The 19,077-nt window shown below is 38.6% G+C and overlaps 1 long non-coding RNA gene and 1 other non-coding gene across 3 annotated transcripts; one reads left to right on the forward strand and one right to left on the reverse strand.

The window, feature by feature from the left end:
• Positions 1-539: 539 nt before the first annotated feature.
• On the forward strand, positions 540-646 carry LOC127088922 (small nucleolar RNA R71). The gene has a single exon (XR_007790725.1). It is a non-coding gene; the product is annotated as a small nucleolar RNA R71 (small nucleolar RNA).
• An 11,075-nt stretch (positions 647-11,721) lies between these two features.
• LOC127085047 (uncharacterized) lies at positions 11,722-14,078 on the reverse strand. 2 transcript variants are annotated; one of them, XR_007788903.1, is made up of 4 exons: positions 13,557-14,076; positions 12,725-13,440; positions 12,395-12,615; positions 11,722-12,257 (listed from the first exon to the last, which is right to left on the reverse strand). It is a non-coding gene; the product is annotated as an uncharacterized LOC127085047 (long non-coding RNA). The 2 variants fall into 2 exon arrangements; XR_007788904.1 differs by having other exon boundaries at positions 12,395-13,440; positions 13,557-14,078.
• Positions 14,079-19,077: the final 4,999 nt, after the last annotated feature.

Raw genomic sequence — 19,077 nt, forward strand, 5'->3', positions numbered from 1 at the left:
GGCTTCTGGGGCACAGCTTGCATAGGTCGATTTGGTTTTTGGGATTGATAACCTTGTGGTCTTTGAGGTGCATAATTTTGGATAGGGTTCTGGTTTTTATAGGAAAAATTCGGATGATTCTTCCATCCAGGGTTGGGTTACCTTGGGCGTAACTCACTTGGTCGGTGTTCAGGTCATTCAAAAGGTTACACTCTGCCGATTCGTGTCCTTTAGATCCACAAAGTTCGCACTCTGTATGGACTACCGCTGCGGTGTTAGTGTTTGTAGACATATGTTTGATCCTAAGGGCTAAAGCGTCCATTTTCTCCTACATCATGTCCAGAGAGCTTATCTCATGTATTCCACCTTGGGTCTCCTTTTTCTCTATTTATGCTCGTTCAGTTCCCCATTGGTAATGGTTTTGGGCCATATCCTCAATTAGGTCACAAGCTTCAGGGTAAGGTTTGTTCATCAGCGTGCCACCTGCGGCAGCGTTGATGCTCATCTTGGTGTTATGATGGAGTCCATTGTAGAAGGTGTGAACGATAAGCCATTATTCTAGGCCATGGTGTGGACAAACTCTTAATAGCTCTTTATATCTCTCCAAAGCTTCAAAAAGCGATTCTCCTTGGTTTTGAGTAAATCTAGTTATTTGGTTTTGAAGAACAGTAGTCTTACTAGGGGGAAAATATATAGGAAGGAATACTCTCCTAAGGTCTTACCAGGTAGTTATTGAATTAGCTGGAAGTGAATCTAACCATGAACGTGCTCTATCCCTGAGGGAGAAAGGAAATAATCTCAAACGGATCGCATCAGGTGAAGCGCCGTTGGATTTAAAGGTGTCGGCCAGTTGGATAAAAACCTTTAAATGTTGATTTGGGTTCTCAAGAGCGAGACCCGCGAATTTGTTTTGTTGCACTAATTGCAACAAATACGGTTTTAGTTAGAAATTGTTGGCAGGAATAAGGGGGTTTACTATACTCGAACTAGGTTCCTCGTCAGAGGGTTGGGCAAATTCCTTAAGGGGTCTCCGGTCGCGATTCTCGGCCATAGCTTTCTTAATTTGGATGAGTAAGAGGCATGTACGAGTGTAACGTTCGGGTTCCGCTAAAGGATCTACTAAATTTCCGGTACTATGGGTTCTTCACATTTACCGGCTAATAATGCCTTAGTCTAGACGGTGTAACAACAGGATACGAAATTTGACTAAGTTGGTCCCCGGCAACAGCGCCAAAAACTTGATCGCTATATTCGCAAGTGCACGAATCGCGTCAGAGTAATATAAAAGAATATCGATCCCACAGAGACCAAATCGTCAATCTATCGATTACTATCGTTACGATGTTTATCTAAGGCGGTATAAAAGAGATATTGATGTTGCAAAATAACGGTAAGTAATAAATGTAGTGCAGATAAAGAATGGTTTGAATGTATATCACGTCAGTTAAGTGATGTTTTGATTGTCTAAATAGAACTACTTATGAGGCAATATTTTCTACTCTTGAAAAGAATCCATTTAACAGGAATTGTCGCTTTCACGTATTCAAAACTGAGTTTACCCTTAAATTAAGGCCTTTTATTGTCACTTATAAAAGGTGCGTTGAACGCTAAAGTAGTAAACTTACTTTTAAGAAATAAGACTCGTAAACTTAGTTGAAAAGTGATTTTGATTTGGAAAGTTTTACCTAAGGAGTTTCCTGATTTTAGATCTATCAATGCATCCGAAAACAGTTTCAAAAATCGTTTTTCCTTAAAGTGATAAAAATTCCTAGTTAACTAAGCTAGGGTGCTTTAGCACTCCTTCAATAGTTAAAACTAACCAAGTTTGTTTCAGAAAACTAAAGTTAAAAATCAAAACAGCCTTTAAAGTATTTCTACAGATTCAATATGTGAAACATCTCTTTAACCGCGATCCTTACATTTTAACCTTTAAAAGATTTAGCCAGACATGGTAACACAAACAAACACAGTGATATTGATCATGATGAAAAGTTGTTTTAGAATGTGAGGCGTAAAGAACAAGTAAAGCGCGTAAAATAAATAAAATAAAGCGTGGACAAAAATTAAATAAAGTAAAGCGTCGACAGAAATTAAATAAAGTAAAGCCTAGACAGAAATTAAATAAAGTAAAGTGTGGACAGAAATTAAATAAAGTAAAGCATAGACAGAAATTAAATAAAGTAAAGCGTAGACAGAAATTAAATAAAGTAAAGCGTAGACAGAAATTAAATAAAGTAAAGCGAGACAGAAATTAAATAAAAGCGATAAAATAAGAACCTGCACCAAACGGAGGCTTTAAATCTGGTACAAGGAAAATAAACCTCCGACCCTGAAGATAAAGACGACAGCAACTCGAAGTGACCCAACTCAATCTCACTAAGGTGCGATAACCCCCCGATGTGACGGATTACCGCTTTTACAGATGATGAATATAGTCTTAGTGTTGTAAACTAAGTTGGATGATTTGAAAATGAAATGGAACGAACTATTTATAGAGGATTTCAGCAGCTTGCAAAGACCATGGTGCCCCTCAACTTCTCCTTAGTGGGAACGTGGAATACAAAGGTGGCGCCTGCCACCCCTTCATGGCGCCCGCCATGTGTGGAAATGGGAAAGATCATCGGAACGTGGCGGTTACCTCCTGGTTGAGGGCTGAGAAGTCATGGCTTCTCCTATAGCGGCCACAATGTGCAACGCCATGTGTACAATATTTGCCGAAAAACCCAAATTTTTGGTCTTTTTACTTCGTTTCTTCTAAAAGGGTCCCGAAAGAGCTAAATATCTGAAAACAACATAAAAGATAGCATAATACAAACAAAATGATAATAAAGTCCTAATAAACATGTGTAATCCGAGTCAAAAACACGGTGTGATTCAGTGTGAAGCTTGTTTACCTTGGAAACCTTCTTTTGTTTAATCTTTTGTTAAAAGCAATTCACCAACTTTAAAATTTTTACCACGAACTACGAGGTTTTGATCCCTCATTTTTATGTTGGTACGTCGGCACAAGTCTGAAGGCCTTGTCAAACACAAAAAAAAAATTAATGAATTCTTTTCTCATCCCCACACTTTATTTGTCTCAAACATCCTTTATACCAAATATATACGCACACATAAAAAAACGCTCCCTAGAAGTACCTTGGAGACTTTGGGTGCTAACACCTTCCCTCTGTGTAACCAACCCCCTTACCTGTAATCTCTGGAATTTTATTAGTTTTGATTTGAAAACCTCTTATCTTTGGGTTTTGTTCGTACTTTTCCCTTTTCCTTTGGAAACAACAAAAGTGCGGCGGCGACTCTAGTTTTACTAACGTCAAGTTTATCCATAGCTTGATGGTCATGAATTTACCGCTACAAAAATCAAGTGGCGACTCTACGGGGGAGTAGTGCTCAGTGGATTTAGCCTACTTTTTTATGTGCATATATATTTGTATATTTGATGTAGTACTCATGCTTCAAAGCTTAGATTGGAAAAATTACAACTCAAAAATCAAACCAATTCAATCATCTATGGATGAATTGACTGGCTTACAAATAACACTACAACACAAGACTAAAACCCTTATTCTCTCTCAATATTTCGTTTGTTATTTCTTGTGTATAAAACCAGGTTTTCCATGTCCTTTATATAGAAGCAATTGGCTGGGCTTGGACATCATAAAACCCTAAAACTATTTTCCATTCATATCTTCTCATGACAGTTGATTATATATCTTTGGAAAATAAGTCAATCTAGTTGTAATTACTGATTGATAGCGCGTTCAATCATCTCATCAATCATACATAGATTAGCATTAAAAACGCAATCACATAATACATAACATTCAGACTGAATGTTCTGTATACAGATGTCATGACATTGGGTCTGACATCTCAGTAAAATTCTGCATAATCACATTTTAAATATCCTGCAGGAACATGTTATCTTATGTCAAGACAACACTTGTGACAACTTGTGAACATTCTAGATTTTACCAAAATTGCTGCCAACACATAGAACCAACAAACTCCCCCTTTGGTAAATTTTGGCTAAAACATATATCAATCCATTTGTTCACAAGAGTAAAAAACATATAAGCAGTTAAGCAGCAGCAGAAGTAATAAACCACACATTTACTAGCTATAATAGCAACTAGTAAACACACATTAAACACATATGTGCTTCTTCTTCCCCTAAGTATATTCAACACAGACATCTCCTTCAACAACACCTGTAACATCCATCACCCCATCTGACATCTCCTTCAACATCACCTGGACTCCACAAAACATCCTTTTCAACCTCATATGGCATCTGTTTATAGCATATATTAATGCTACTTCATAGCACTTTTTTAACTACAACTCTCCTTTAGCTTACTTCTCCCCCTTTTTAGTCAAAGTAGACCAAAGAGACCAATGAGACAAAATAAATGTCTATTAGTCCAACAGAGAATGTCACATAGAATGTTAAAACATATAGAATGTTAAAACATATTGTCATGTGTTACATAACCACAATTATACACAGCTATATAAGCTGAGATAAAAAGAAATCCAGAGAAATCACAAGGAGAACCCAAAAAATACATCAAGGCATCAAAACTGCCAAAAAAACATCAAACATCACACAACAAACATCAAGGCATCCAAAACAGCACATCATTATAACAGGGGGACCATCTTCACCACAACTCAGTCAGAGGAGCTAGCATCTTCATCAGCTTCAGACCCAGAGCTGCACTTAATTTATCTTGAGACTCAAACCTCTCACTTGAGGTGTGGGCATCTGTTTCCTTGGCTTCACCAACATTATCCATATCTCTTTGCTCCAAGCTATTAATTAGAACCTCCAAAGCTTCTTTCCTAGCTTTAGCCACCCTTATCCCAGTCTCCAATTCCTTACAGGTCTCTTTCAGTTCAGCAATCAGGCCACCTTGAGAGGTTGGCTTCTTTACAGCAGATGTCATGACAATTTCATTGACATGACTGCCTTCAAATAATTTGTAATGAACTGATAATGGAGGTTTTCTTCTACTAGGGATATCATTTGTGCTAAGTATTCCAGGTTGTTGGCTTAGGATTATCCCACAAATTATTGAGGGAAAAGCAATGGGCAGCTTCACTGCATTTGTAGAAGCATGTTTGATAATTTGTTCAAACATGAATCTTCCATAAACAAAATTAAGCTTGGTTCCAATAGCAAATATTATCCTTCCAAGAGCATTTGAGATTGTAGAGATGTGATTTGTTGGTACCCAGTTTGCTGACCCTATCTTATGCAAGATAACATATTTCATAGTTAATTTTCCAGCAGAGAGATGCTTCTTGCTTGGCCACTCCTTGACCTGTCCAACAGTTATTTTCCTACAGACCTCATTGTCTGTGGCCTCTAGTTCAAAGCACCTTCTGTTCCTCTTCCTAGGAACTTATTGATCACAGTTGGAGAAAACTTCACACACTTTCCTCTAACAAACACCTTACAAAACTCTTTGTTGTTCTTGTCAGCAATGTCCTCAGGGATGTTCACCACAAACTCTTTAACAAGACCTTCAAAACATTGAGATAACCCACTAACTGTTTTCATTAAACCAGCAGACTTAATCAGGTCCATGACCTCCTTAACTTCCACAACATCCTTTCCCAGTTCTCTTTCCACGGCCACTCTCCTTTGGATTACAAATTTACACTTGGCTGCACCATCTTCAAGGTGGAAGGAAATGTTATCCAGGTGTACAGCAGCAACCTTTGCAGGAGATTTTCTAACATTTGACCTTTTGATAGGAGAGATGTCTGGGACATCATCTTCAACATCTTCCTCTGAATCATAACTTTCTCTTACCTTTCTCTTATTTACCTCCACTTTACTCCAAGACTTTGAAGGGTCTACAGCAGTAGCCTTCTTACCAGTTTTGGCTGTCATCATCTCAGCCATAGACCTCCCATTTCTGGTCTTCATTCTCTTTGCAACACTTGGCTTCAAGTGATGAAGCAAGCTGTCATCTTCATCATCTGAGCTTTCTTCTTCCAAGTCAATCACCTTCTTAATAGAGTCATGCTTCTTAGACTGAGAAGCATCTATAGATTTCTTACTAGGCAAGGTTTGCCCTAAAGAACACAGTCCTTCTGAAGCAATATCTTTCTCAGACCTAAATGAATCATCATCTTTCTCATTGTGAGGTCCAATCTCAGGAGAAAGGTCTCTTCTAGATAGGGGAGTAGAAACTCCCTTTACTGAGTGTCCTTCATTTAGGATCCTCGTGACAAGATTTCTAATGACACGATTAGTATGATGCATGTCATCTTTAGAGGTAGGGTTATCAGAATTGTTACCTTGAGTATGTCCTGCAGTTGAGGATGGACCAGGAGTGTCGCCTGGGATGACTGATAGGGGAATCACTTCCAAAATGTCCTCATTAAGAAAATCCATGGAGGGTGTTCTAGCTTTGTGCACAGGTTTGGTGTTTTTATAACTAGAAGATGAAGGATGTTATGACATCTTGTTGAGCTTGTAAAAGAATTTATGTTGCCCTAGCAGAGAAGGTCGATGAAGTTTGAGGAAGGGGAAAATGGTTGAGCTGAGGTTGCGTGTGAATATGCTATAGATGGTAGTTCCAATACTAGGTAATGATTTACCATAAATGGGGCACTTTCTTTTAAGTGGGCAGACAATATTTTTATTACCTTTTCCACTCCAAATTAATTGCTATAAATTCTCATGGATACAAATCCCTAATTTCCCTCTTAAACATTCAAATTGATTAGCATCCAAAGCCTTTGTAAATATGTCAGCTAATTGCATTTCAGTAGTAACATGCTCCAGGGCTATGATTTTCTCTTCCACTAGTTCTCCAATAAAGTGATGACAAATATCAATGTGCTTTGTCCTGCTGTGCTGAATAGGATTCTTAGAAATATTTATAGCACTCAGGTTGTCACAGTACAATGTCATGACATCTTGCGTGACATTGTATTCAGTCAGCATCTGTTTCATCCAAACCAGTTGAGAACAACTACTTCCAGCTACTATGTATTCAGCTTCAGTAGTGGAAAGGGACACACAGTTATGTTTCTTACTAAACCATGATATTAAGTTGTTCCCCGAAAATAAACATCCTCCTGATGTGCTTTTCCTATCATCAGCACTTCCAGCCCAGTCAGCATCACAGTATCCAGTCAGCATAGATCCAGATCCATGAGTATACAACATCCCATAGTCACTGGTGCCATTGACATATTTCAGTATCCTCTTCACTTGGTTTATGTGACTGACTTTTGGTTCAGCTTGATATCTAGCACAAACACCTACAGCAAAAGCAATGTTAGGTCTGCTTGTTGTGAGATATAGCAAACTTTCTATCATGCTTCTGTAGAGACTTTGATCTACACTAACACCATTTTCATCTTTGGAGACTTTCAGATGTGTAGGAGCAGGTGTTCTTTTATGACTTGCATTCTCCATGCCAAACTTCTTAACAATGTTTTTAGCATATTTTCTTTGAGATAGAAAGATAGAATCTTCCATCTGCTTGACTTGTAGCCCAAGAAAATAGGTCAGCTCTCCAACAAGGCTCATTTCAAATTCAGATTGCATTTGTTTAACAAAATGTTCGACCATCTGACTTGACATCCCACCAAACACAATATCATCCACATATATTTGAGCTACCATGAGTTTTCCTCCTTCATTCTTAACAAATAGGGTCTTGTAAATACCTCCCTTCCTGTATCCATTGTTAGTGAGGAACACTTTGAGTCTATCATACCAAGCCCTAGGATCTTGTTTCAAACCATAGAGGGCTTTCCTCAACTTGTACACATGCTTTTGAAGATTTGGATATGTGAATCCTTTAGGTTGTTCAACATATACTTCCTCATTTAAGTAGCCATTCAAGAAGGCACTTTTTACATCCATTTGGAACAGTTTGAACTTCAGAATACATGCCACTCCAAGCAATAGTCTAATGGACTCAAGGTGAGCTACATGGCAAATGTTTCATCAAAGTCAACTCCTTAAACTTGAGTATATCCTTGTGCTACTAATCTTGCTTTATTTTTAGTAACCACCCCTTGTTCATCAGATTTATTCTTATACACCCACTTTGTTCCTATGACATTTATTCCTTCTGATGCACAGAATCCAATAAATTTGTTGTTCTCAAATTCCTTCCCATGATCACTTCTGATTTTGATAACTTGACTTTCTTTTTCTCTTTGAAGTCTTAGACAAAGATCTTTGAAGACTTCAAATACATCAGATTTTTCTCTTATAAAATTGACCCAGGTGTATCTGGAGAAGTCATCCACCACTACATAAGCATACTTCTTTCCACCTGCATGGGTCCCATCAAATCCATATGGAGAAGTTCTAGCACTCTGGAAGTGGTGTCATGTCTGAGCTTCTGATGTGACATCTTTGTCTGTTTTCCAATCTGACATTCCCCATAAACTCTTCCTTCATCAATCTTCAAGTTGGGAATTCCTCTAACAGCTTCAACAGATATAATCCTCTTCATCCCTTTAAGATGCAGATGGCCCAATCTTTGATGCCATATCTTCACTTCTTCTTCTTTGGCTAGAGTACACATTGATGAATAACCAATTTCTTGAGAACTCCACATATAGCAGTTGTCCTTAGACCTGACTCCTTTCATGATTACTTCATTTTCTTTATTAGTAATCAGACATTCAATTTTTGTGAATTTTATAGTTAGACCTTGGTCACATAGTTGACTGATGCTTATTAGGTTTGCAGTCAGTCCCTTAACAAGTAGAACATTGTCAAGGTTAGGGACTCCAGGGCAGTTAATCTTACCAATCCCCTTGATTTCACCCTTTGCTCCATCACCAAAGGTTACATAGCTGGTGGCATGAGGATGAAGGCCAGTTAGTAGGTTTTTGTTTCCAGTCATGTGTCTGGAGCACCCACTGTCAAAATACCAGTCTTCTTTGGCTGAAACTCTGAAGGAAGTGTGAGCTATCAGGTTTGTAACACTAGTCCTAGGAACCCATTCTTTTCTGTTGACAGGTATGTGATACTTGGGTCTAGGTTGATAATGAGAAGGACTAGGATAGCCATACAACTTATAGTAGAATGGTTTTATATGGCCAAATTTTCCACAGTAATGACATCTCCATCTTTGATGTTTCCCTTTCCGCTATCTTCCTTTATGATGTTGTGACATATGATGTGACATCTTTGGTTTACTACCAGTGTGACTGCACTCAGGTTTGGATTTTGGTTTGCTACCAGTATGACTGCACTCAAGTTTGGATTCATTGAACCCAATGCCAGACTTGTCTCCTGCCATTTGTCCAGTCTGGAGAATTTTGTCTAAGGTGTCAGATCCATTGTTTAGCATTCTGACATACTTTGTCATCTCATCTAGTTTGGAATTCAAGAACACTGCTTCAGTCTTTAACTTAGAGATGGTTTCCAAGTGTTCTACCTTCTCATTCTCCAGTTGTGTTATCACTTTCTTCTGACTTTCAACTTGTTGACACACTTCTTCATTTCTGTGACACAACTTTCTATAGGTAGTGGCTAACTTATCAAAGGTTACTTCATCATCACTTTCAGTCAAGGCAGTCACAAGATTTGCAGACTCTTCTGTTTCACTTTCATCAGACCAAGTAGCAGCAAGACTCTTCTGCTGTTTCTTGAGGTAGGTTCCACATTCTGCTCTAATGTGTCCATACCCATCACATTCATGGCACTAAACTCCTTTTCCTTCTTTGGACTTTTCATCAGATCTTGTTCTTCTTTCAGCATTATTGGACTTACTGATGTCAGATGAGATGTTCTTGACATTAGACTTAGACCTTACATCCATCTTTTTCAGAAGTCTGTTGAACTGTCTTCCCAGTAATGCTACATCATTTGCCAGATCTTCATCAGTATCTTGACCACTTTCTTCCTCTTTCTCTTTAGTGTTTGACATGAAGGCTATGCTTTTGACTTTCTTTTCAGAACCATCACACATTCCCATCTCAAATGTTTGGAGGGATCCAATTAGCTTATCAACTCTCATATTGGAAATATCTTGAGACTCTTCTATGGCTGTCACTTTCATGGCAAATCTCTTAGGAAGTGACCTGAGTATTTTCCTCACTAGTTTTTCATCTGATATCTTCTCACCCAGGGCTCCTGAGGCATTAGCAATTTCAATGATATTCATATGAAATTCATGAATATTTTCATCTTCTTTCATCCTTAAATTTTCAAACTTGGTAGTGAGCAGCTGCAGTCTAGACATCTTCACTCTAGAGGTGCCTTCATGAGTGGTTTTGAGAATGTTCCAAGCATCTTTAGCCACCTCACAGTTGTTTACCAATCTGAAGATGTTCTTATCTACTCCATTGAATATAACATTCAATGCTTTAGTGTTCCCAAGGGCTAGATCCTCCTCCTGCTTTAGTGTTCCTCAACCTTCTTATCAGTTGTAGCTTCTTTATCCTTAGTAATAACTGGATGTTCCCAGCTTGTTAAAACAGCCTTCCAAGCCTTATTATCCAAAGATTTTAGGAATGCTACCATTCGAGGTTTCCAGTAGTCATAGTTGGATCCATCCAGAATAGGTGGTCTGTGAACAGATCCTCTGTCTCTATCCATAGTACTAGAAAGTAACGTCCCTAGATCTCACCCAGAACCAGAGCAGGATGCCTACTCTGATACCAATTGAAATTCTACTATCAGATATGAGATGTCGAAGGTAATGTCACGACACTAATATCCAAACAATACAAACAGGATAAAAGACAAAGAACAGTAATGCAAGAGACACAAGCAATTGCTAACCCAGTTTGGTGCAAACTCACTTACGTCTGGGGGCTACCAAGCCAGGAAGGAAATACACTAAACAGAATCAGTTCAAAGACTCTCAGTAAACAACTTCAAGTTACAGTCTTTTCACCTAATCTCTACCCGTGTGACTTCTACCTAAGAACTCTTAGATATGAAATCCTACTCACTCCCCCTCAATCACAACAGTGATATAAAACAAGAATTACAATGAAAAGAAGACACTCTTCAAAGACACATACTTGATCTTACTTAAAAACTTCAATCAAGTAAACACACACTCATGCTTCAAAGCTTAGAGTTGACAAATTACAACTCAAAAATCAGACCAATTCAATCATCTATGGATGAATTGAATGGCTTACAATTCACACTACCACACAAGACTAAAACCCTTATTCTCTCTCAATATTTCATTCGTTATTTCTTGTGTATAAAACCAGGTTTTCCATGTCCTTTATATAGAAGCAATTGGCTGGGCTTCGACATCATAAAACCCTAAAACTATTTTCCATTCATATCTTCTCATGACAGTTGATTATATCTCTTTGGAAAATAAGTCAATCTAGTTGTAATTACTGATTGATAGCGCGTTCAATCATCTCATCAATCATACATAGATTAGCATTAAAAATGCAATCACATAATACATAACATTCAAACTAAATGTTCTATATACAGATGTCATGACATCGGGTCTGACATCTCAGTAAAATCCTGCATAATCACATTTTAAATATCCTGCAGGAACATGTTATCTTATGTCAAGACAACACTTGTGACAACTTGTGAACATTTTAGGTTTTACCAAAATTGCTGCCAACACATAGTACCAAGACATATCCACATTTAAAACAAATATCCATATTGAATTCAATATCCCTTAATCTAACTACACAATTTCACATTCATTTCTCATAAAGCATTTAACCACTTTTAATACAATAAAATCACTCATTACATTCAATTTCAACCATTCTAATTCCATAGCATTTAACCAATTTTAATACAATTCAATTTCCCATACATTCAATTTCAAATTTGCAACATTTCTTACAATCATTTAAATCCTACATTACCACAATCTTGAATCCTAAAATTGCATAGAGATCAAAAGCATTCCAAAAATCCATAAATTCTGGGTTAGCTCATGCACTCCAAACGGTCCAAGCAAGCCATTCATAAGGCATAACAGTCCATTAGCCGCACATCTCATTCACCTTCATTTCAAGCTTAATCAAAACCAGATGAAAAGCCGAAACAGCAACGAACCAAAGTCGGAATCTTGGATTTTTACCCACGGTGCAATGCAGCCCAACGGAATCACTTCACCAAAACCAGGAACAAAACTACAATCTGAAATGGAAAAGCCACGATGTTGCAATACAAAATGCAGGCCACGTAAGCTACAACGCAAGCTAGGGCGAAGCAAAACGAAAACAACAATCAATACGCAACAACAAATCAAAAACAGCTCCAATAGCATAAAGGAGAAAACCTGCAAAAAGAGAAACAACAGAAAGTCACTCTCCAACTAACAAGAACCTTCCAAAAAGCTAGATCCTAACTGTGATAATGGATGGTGATAACGAACTATGATAACGGAAATCACAATGACTAACTTTCGACGCTTACCCTTTAATCCCTTTTGGAACTCCTAACTTCTTTAACCTCTAAGATCATCCGTAACCACTGCTTCAATAAAACTTCTTGCACAAGAGAAAACAAAACACACCAGAGTCGGTTAACTTTACAACAGAAGTTTATAACATAATTTTTCTAACCATTTTCCACACCTGAAGCCAATCTTAACTGAACCAAAAAACCAACAGAAATAGAGGCCAATTGATAACAACCTAATAGAACCAACAAACAGAATTAACCAAAATTCTAACTGTCCAACAAACTTCAAAATTAATATAACAGAAAACCCAAAACAAAAATAATAAGAAATAGAGAAAAAACCTATAATGAGATCATCGCGACTTCATCTTCGAACCACTATTCAAGAACCGACATCAAGAACTTCCAGTTGAACCAAAACTCTACAACTCCTAACCAACTTTCCAACAAACCTTCTCCAATCCCCATAATAGAAGGAACCTTCAAATAACTTCCATAAACTCCATCTGCTTTCATAACAAAACTTTCTTTCAAAAAATTCTCAACCAACCGATATAACAGAATAACCCCTATAACTGTTTATAACTAACTGGCTAACAGGACCCTTCAACCGACTCTCTTCCTCCAATTTCTAGCGAACCCTTCACTTAACCAAACATGAAAAAAAACTCTAAAAACCTGGAAGCATTCTTCAAAAAAAGAAAACCCTTATAACAGGAAGGCTCTCCTGTGATCTTCAAGGAGTTTTTTCATTCACAACACCAAACCCACACAGAACCTGCAACTTGCATAAGAGAACCAACTTCACTCCATCTCCATTTTCAGAACGGACCCTCCTTTCAACCTCTTCATCACCCTCCACCGTCTCACAATCTCTTGACAAAAACCTTTCCATCATTCGTTCAACATCTTCAACCCTCAACTGTTCTAACCACCAAAAACCCTTAACTGCAACAACCTCGCCACGATTCAACGTTTGATTCCTACCACAATCCTTCGATAACCCTCCCTGAACATACAACTCCATCTCTAAACCACCCTTCATCACTCGCAACAAACTGAACATAGCGACATCAACAACCAGAGGAAAACAGAATCAAGAAATGAAAATCAAAAACAGAAGAAAAGGAGAGTGAAAAAGAAACTCATGGTTTTGCGAAAGGAAGAACCTCACCCTCGTCAATCTTGAACCAACATGCAATGAAATAGGAATGGAGTCTATGACGAATCCGACTGAATTGAGCCCCATTTCCTCTACGACGGAACGGTGACAAAAACGATGTTGGGACGAGGCGCAAACCTTCGTTTCATCCTAACCGTGAATCTGTGTGCTCGTGCGGTGTCCTTTGGTCGAGGGTAAAACACGAACATTGAAGTAACCGAAGAGAGATTGAATGCGTCAAGAAGAAGACGAAAGGAGTAGGTCATCCATAACCACCGCACCGGAGTCAATCGGTAAGCATCTCTTCCTCCGACCCCTTCGATTCACGCATGATGAGAAACCTCCATCGGTTTTGACGGTGACATTTGAGTCTCGGCTTCCCATTCTTGTTGTTGTTCGCTCATTTGAGATTCAGAAGCAAGTAAGTTGAATCGAGTATGTGGAGATTTTCTCGGCGATGCCGCGGTGATCGAGGGCGGCGCAGTGACTGAGAAACCTAGGTTTCTTTAATGAATTCTGAGTCTCCATGTTAATTATTCGGTCACCGGTTCTGGCTTTGGATATTTGGGCCTTTGGCCCAAGTAGGATTTCATGTTCAATCACACTTCCATCCGCCTTACACCCCCCCCCCCCCGGTTCTGGCTTTGGATATTTGGGCCTTTGGCCCAAGTAGGATTTCATGTTCAATCACACTTCCATCCGCCTTACACCCCCCCCCCCCGCGGCCCATGATTTTCCTTAATCCAAATTAATCCATAATTAATTATTTGTTAACATATATTAATCTTGCTTAATTCTGTTAGTTAGCTCCTGATTTTTCTTGTTAGGATTAAAAATAGGATTTTCATGATTCTTTCCAATTAGGAATTAATATAGTTTTAGTGAGCAATTAGATTAATGCTAGTAATTGGGATTAGATAATTAGAGTTAGAAATTAGGTTTAATCAATTTTTTAGATTTGATTTAGTTTCTTAATTTTTCAGAATTAATTCATGATTGATTACCATGCCATGATTAGACTTTAGTCATTAGATTTTGGTTATTTCATTTTGTGAATTTTTGTTGAGGTTAATATGGTTCATGTGGATTGTATCATGGTTAGACCTTAGGTTGAATTTTCATTCGATTGGACTATTGCGTGTTTGATTTGTATGATCATGTCCATTAGATTCAATTCTTCATGTAGGTTATTAATTTTCCATTTGATCGATTTGTGATCCTAATTCATGTTTAGATAGATTTTAGACTTTTAGAATTAATAGCCACTTTAATTGTCCATTTAATCGTTTCTTTGGTTTATGATTGTTTTGATTGAAAATCCCATTTCAATTTAGGTGATTAATATATTGTATGTCCAATTTCATTTGTCATGATCATAGGATAGATCTTTGATTGTTTTTCATTGATTAATCCATTACCTTTTGAATCGATTCTAACCATTATATGTACTTACATATTGTTGCATCATTCTCATTCATTCGACTTTATCTCATGCTAACTCGTTTGTTGTTTTATGTCTCTATGTTGACTTTGAGATGCAAGCTCACTCGTAGCTAGCCATGCCCCTAACCATTTTGTTTTATTCAATGGCTATGTATTGTTTGAAGTACCATATCACTTGTATGTCTTAGGCATGGTACATAGTTTAGTAGTTTATAACTTGTATTTTCCTTTCATTCCCTTTCCATTGTATTGTATGGATCCACCCCCCCATTATGGGTTAAATGTCCCCCCTCCCCTTAGTCATGTAATAGCTTAGCTTTATTGCTTCCTAGTTAATTCACCATGCATGTTAATAATCAAAAATAAAACACAAAATGATAAACAAAGCATTTCAAAAGAAACAAAAGGTACTTGATTCAACGTCGATTCATTTTCCAAATAAAACTCACACCATTGGAACGTGAATACTTGATCCAATATCAAGTATTCTCCATCCACCTCATGATCCTTTATTCACATCTTCTCCATTCTATTCTCAAACTCATTCTATCTCTCACCTCCATTATTCACTCATTATTTTCATAATAAATTCAAAGGCTTGATCCAACGTCAAGTACCTTTTTCAAAACCATTTTCATAACAAATTGGAATGCAAATGGGGTGTACGTGTTTGTACACAACATTCAAGTAATTGGGTTGTCGGTCGTACCTAGCCTGAGGACCCGACACTTGACTTTCCCCTTTAAAACACCGAATGATTCAAACAAGTTAGATCTAGGTGCCATGAGGATGAAAAAGAATAATTAGGACTTCATTGTTCTCTCAATTCCCAAGTACTTTGATTGTTGACCGTACTTAGTCAAGGGTCGAATACTTGTCGCCCTCTAAGTTCCAACGATTAGACTTGCCAAACTTATTTCACAATTCAAATCTTTTTTTTGGATGAAAAAGAGTGGTTAGGATAACTTGTCCTCTCAACTCCCGAGTTATTGGATCATTGACTGTATCTAGCCAAGGGTCTAATGCTTGTCTACATGCATAAAATCGACCCCAAAAAATAAAATCATCTTTTGCATTAGTGAACTCTATTCAAAACCTTTCAATAAGGACGTGTTACTTATGTTATACCGTGAACGAAGCTTAAGCCTCCATGTGTGAGCAAGTAATGTTTAACTGCTAGAGTGCGAACCTAGCGTATCCACTTTACCGCAAACAAGCAAATACTTTCCGCTCCCATGACAGATGTCATACGGTGAACTGGACCTTATTGGATTTGTAATCGCAATGTCGCGGTTAGCAAGAGTCGCCACCGACTTTTCTTTTATCCCATAAGGAAAGGCGGAAAAGAACAGGAAAGACCTTAATTTAGATTCTTAGGTTCGGGAGGTACTTTATACAAAGGGAAGGGGTAAGCACCCTTTGTATCCATGGTTATCCATGGGCTCTTAATTGCTCAATCATTTATGTTTTTTTTAGTTTGAAAAAGGTGGTTGAAAAGTGTATAAAAAGGTTTTGAAAACGAGAATTTAACTTTGTAATGATTCTTGCATGAATGTATACAAAGTGGTTATCTCGTATAGTTTTTTTGAAAGTAGTTTAGAAAAATATAACTCGGCAACGATCCTAGTACGGATGTATGCTAAGTGGTGATTTTCTAAAAAGGATATTTGAAAGGTGTGAGGTGTGAAAAGCATTTTTTTGTTATGAATGAGCAATTAAGGTTATACCTGTCCGAGGTCTTTCCGGGCATTTCCCATCCTTATGAGGGTAAAACTGTCCTTACTATTGAGAAGTAAGTAGTTTTATCCTGGGGATGTAGAAGGGTCATCGTAGGGTCATCGATAGGTCATTGAAGGCAACAGTTGTGAGGATACCTTAGCATTCGAAGGGACTATCATCATTTAACCGTAGGCTACACCGACGGGTCATCGAGGGACGAAATCGTATTTCCGAAGGCAACATCCGAGGGACTATGATGATTTTACCGAAGGGTCTTTGCTAAGGATATCCCCATATTCGCGGGACATGACCGTAATATCGAAATTGTGGGGTAATAAAGAGAGGTCCGATATCATTTATTTAAAGTCCATGTTTTAAGTTCATTAGGTAATTATGGTGATACCGCATTAAATCGATACATTAAAATCAACACATTAAGGATCACTACATTAAAATTAATTAGGCAATCAATATGAATCTTCACATTAAAGTGAAACAATTTAGAATCCATCTCCATGAAAGCTTCCCATGCATAAAGCGGAGTACCTAGCCGGCTATTTCTTCGGAAGTATGCTAGCCTTTACACCATGAACACACGGATTAAAGCATCGAGATAAAATATAATTGGAAATTGCACCATAAGATAAATATAACAGCCAGGAATTTAAGCCAAATAATGCAGGATTATCATCAGGTAAACATGAAATGGGCAGCAAAAGGGCAAAGCAGCCCCTGGCCTGGTCGCCTCTGCTTCGCCTAGCGAAGGCTCAGCGAAGGCTCGCTGCGGGCTCGCCTAGCGAGGAGCTAGCGAGCGGCCACGGGTTTGAAATTTGAGAACATTAGGACCTCAACCTGCAGCATGGCTTATGGCATCCAACACATAATTATATGGTTCAGTTTCACAATATTCAAGCACATTTAAATTCTCATGCAAAACTCCAAAATATTTATGAATTCAATTATAATATCCTCCACAAATTAAGAACATGAAGTGATACCATATGCCAAATGAGAGTACAAAACGATATCATATGCAAATTAAGACACTAAAGTGGTACCACATGCAAAATAAGGACACAAAGTGATAATCATGTGTAGATTAAGACCCTAAAGTGATATCATATGCCAATTAAGAAACTAAAGCGATAATAGTGAGGCAAACCTGTTTGCAAATCGAGTTGCAACCTTGAATTGGCGAGCCGGATTGAGTTGGGCGACGGTAGCTTCGGAGCGGGTAAGCGGCCTTCAGGGTTTCCGCCTTCTGAACTCTTTGGACCAGCAGGGTTTCGGTGCTAGGGTTTTCTCGGGATCTCTGTGTGAGTGTCTCCGGGTGAGTGAGTCCGTCTCTGTGTGTGTTTTTCGTGGCAGAGGAGCAGGTATTTATAGTATTGGTAATGGTGACCTAGTGGGCTTAAAATGAGGTCCAAAGATTCAAATTCTCGCAAGCTTCGCTAGGCGAAGGAATTGCTCGCCTAGCGAGCAAACTAGGTCTGGGCTTTTTCCTGGATCCAACGCTTCGCTGGGCGAGTGGCATGATGCAATGTTCGCTAGGCGAAGGAGCTGCTCGCCTAGCGAGCCAGCTGTTTTGGGCCGCCTGTGGATTGGGCCTGTTGTGAGTGGGCTTTTGTCCATTTGATATCAGTGCCTTGCAGAACAAGTCAGAGGGTCTTGGAAAATGTTTGGTAATGCCAACGGGCAAATTTTGGGGTATGACAGCTGCCCCTGTTCAATATTCTCGAACCGAGAGAGTAGAATGGCATGTGCCGTTCGTGGTCTGGAGGTGAAAGATTATTGAACACTTAGAATGCCCCAAAAATTTGCACTTGTCCATTTGTCTTGACGGAGATGGGCTTAAAGATGCCATCCAAGAAACTTGCTGAGGAGATTTCCAGATTGTGTCGTACGTTAGACGATATCTAGAGACATGGGTGTCACACCGGGTCATACATCAGACCGTATAGTGAACCCTCCATTATGCTGTTGACTTCGCTGGGGAGTCAGAGTATGCTATACTGCTGGGGATAAGGGATCAGAATGGATCATACGTTAGACCGTGTCTGAATACCAGAGTGAGCTGTTCATTAAGCGGATGACTTTGCTGGGGATGAAAGATCAGAATGAATCGTACGCTAGATCGTATCTGAGTTGCAGAATGAGCCGTACGTTAGGCTGAAGCTGCTGAAAAGGGAGTAGTCGTATACTAGACTACCATTCAGGAATGTACCTGTCCGAAGGTAGCACCTAAGAAAGGGAGTAGTCGTATACTCGACTACCATTCAGGAATGTACCTGTCCGAAGGTAGCACCTGAGAAAGGGAGTAGCCGTATACTCGACTACCATTCAGGAATGTACCTGTCCGAAGGTAGCACCT

Source organism: Lathyrus oleraceus, chromosome 5, assembly GCF_024323335.1.
Source record: "Lathyrus oleraceus cultivar Zhongwan6 chromosome 5, CAAS_Psat_ZW6_1.0, whole genome shotgun sequence".
Taxonomy (NCBI): domain Eukaryota; kingdom Viridiplantae; phylum Streptophyta; class Magnoliopsida; order Fabales; family Fabaceae; genus Lathyrus; species Lathyrus oleraceus.